This window comes from Chenopodium album, chromosome 25, assembly GCF_948465745.1.
Source record: "Chenopodium album chromosome 25, dcCheAlbu1.1, whole genome shotgun sequence".
NCBI lineage: Eukaryota > Viridiplantae > Streptophyta > Magnoliopsida > Caryophyllales > Amaranthaceae > Chenopodium > Chenopodium album.
In genome coordinates this window covers 9,813,376-9,815,673 of record NC_137858.1, presented here as the reverse complement: position 1 = coordinate 9,815,673, position 2,298 = coordinate 9,813,376, and the positions used below count along the sequence as shown (strand labels likewise).

General features: G+C 36.1%; 1 protein-coding gene across 1 annotated transcript in view; it reads right to left on the bottom strand.

Moving 5' to 3' along the window:
* Positions 1-1,058: 1,058 nt before the first annotated feature.
* Positions 1,059-2,298, bottom strand: part of LOC145615090 (28 kDa ribonucleoprotein, chloroplastic-like) — a 4,648-nt gene continuing 3,408 nt past the window's right edge. The window contains exon 5 of the mRNA XM_081670165.1: positions 1,059-1,427. The gene's annotated coding sequence lies outside the window, so the exon portion shown is untranslated. The remainder of the gene's footprint in view (positions 1,428-2,298) is intronic.

The following is a 2,298-nucleotide window of genomic DNA, read 5'->3' as shown; positions in this document are numbered from 1 at the left end:
AACTGAACTGAACTGAAATTAAGCTGAAGAAAACAGGCCCTATATAGTGGGCTGAGTTTGGACAGTACATGACTACATTTTTTTTTCTTCAAATAAATCACAATATATGGTTGAAGAGAAGTGTATGAATAGTGTCTAAGTATACATTGTGCAATATTAGAGGAATAGAGGATATATTTTTTAACACTATACGTTACTCAACAAGTGTAAGTCTACATGCTTCAACTAAAAGCAATACACAAACTCACATCATCACATGGGTTTGGGACGTCAAATTTTGATAATTTCAGCCCACTTTACCAAACTGCTTATACATATTCTTCGTGGGTATAATGTACCCCAATCCAAGCCCAATGGGACCTACTACATGAGTCTTAGCTCCATGATTTAATCATAGTTGCGTTTACTAATGTTCATTAACGAGTAGTGGGTTGCTTCAAATCTTCAATTGCTGGTCTTGGTTTTCCTATTCATGTTTTGATTTTTCAACACCAACCTAACCCTTATTTTGGTTTTATTTTATCCAGCTAAATCACCACAATGTACTTATTGTTTTAGATTAGAATATTGGGCTTACAATCTCTAACAAAATCCCGGACAACTAGTATTCACTTAGTCCCTAATTGTTTACTTCATTCTAAGTTCAGTGACTTTATCCGATATTCTTATTAATATGTCATTTTTCAAACTTTTAACCACAGGCTTTCAGGATCCAACTCTAATCAAACCCATAACTTAGGGGATGGAAGATTGGAGGCCACACCATCCTTCCTTTCAGGTTTTTGCTTCCATAGTTGATGATTACAGACATCCTTATGGGTTAGAAAACTTAGCATGAAAGCTTAGCTAACCCCCCGAACTAGCTTAATGGGAAAATTACAAAGTTTAACAATGAAAATATCAGCGAATCTAGTGAGCAGAATTATTCGAAAACAAAGGGCAAAGATACAGAGCTACAAGGCTACAATTGCTGTCAAAGCCGCCCCCCCCCCCCCCCCCCCCCCCCCCCCCAAAAAAAAAAAAAAAAAAAAAAAAAAAAAAAAAAAAAAAAAACTGCGTCCAAAACACTCTAATCCTTGCCCAAACAGTGCCATAAGTTACAGTAGCTACACTAATTTACGAAGTACAGGGCTTTACAGGGACGCTTTCGGTTATCTAACTGCAATATGGTATCCATGGGCTGTATGCATCCACATAGTGTTATGTATAACTGTATTTTTAAGCATTTGATCATGTATTCAAGGCATATCAGTGCACGACGTCAGGTGAAGCCGAGCAACCATTGAACACAATGTATAAGGAGCTTTCAAGGTCTGTATGTAAACAGCCATAGTGCTAAAATCCAATATTCTGCTTAAACTTGTTCTCTTAGCAATCCATTCAGTCAGACCCTATAAGCTTTACATCATCAAACGACAGTACACAGCCTGCATCGAAGGTTTAAGTGCTTAGTTTTGTTGATAAAGCAACAAGAGATGCAACATACTTGACCTCAAGGTACTTTGCAACAAGAGATGTAACAGGGTAACATACTTGGCCTCAAAGGCTCAAAGGTAACATACTTTGCAACAAGAGACGTAACATACAATATCTCTGACTCTAGGAATCTAGGATAAAGAGCTTGTTCCTTCCCATTAATTTTTTGTCACATCAACAAACAAGGAGTAATTCTTCATGTTTTCTTCTAAAGACTGGGGTATCCCAACTTCCCACTGGGCATTAGCATCACCTTGAGGTGTGCTAGAAAGATCACACTATGGAATTTAAAACTAGGTATGAAAAGAAACACAAGCAAAGATGCTCAAAACTAGAAAATGTGAATTTCATAAAACTAGAAGGGTTATGACCAAAAGGCTTGCAACATAATATATAAAACAAGTTAGATACGTATAAAAAAATCCTGACAACAGATGACACTTGATCATGAATTAGTCGCCACTGGTGACTGCCATAAACCATTTTTGGGAGGCCCTTTTCAAACAACTCAAAAAGTCTAACCCAAATAACAGAGAAGCTCTGTAATAGACTGAACTTCTGACTTAGTACTTTTCTATTAAAAAACTAATTAAGAGATAAAAGCTTGAGACTTTGATTAATAATGGCAGAAATTTGGGTACAAATGTAATAGATTAATAGCTTAAGCTATTACTCTCTTGATAACTTTAGGTTATCAATCTCCTAGTAACTTGAGGTTACTACTCTCAACATTTTTCCTCACAATTTACATGATATCCTACTGCATATACTACCTATTTATAATAAGGTCAAGTGACTACTAACCTAAAAGTATTAGACTTC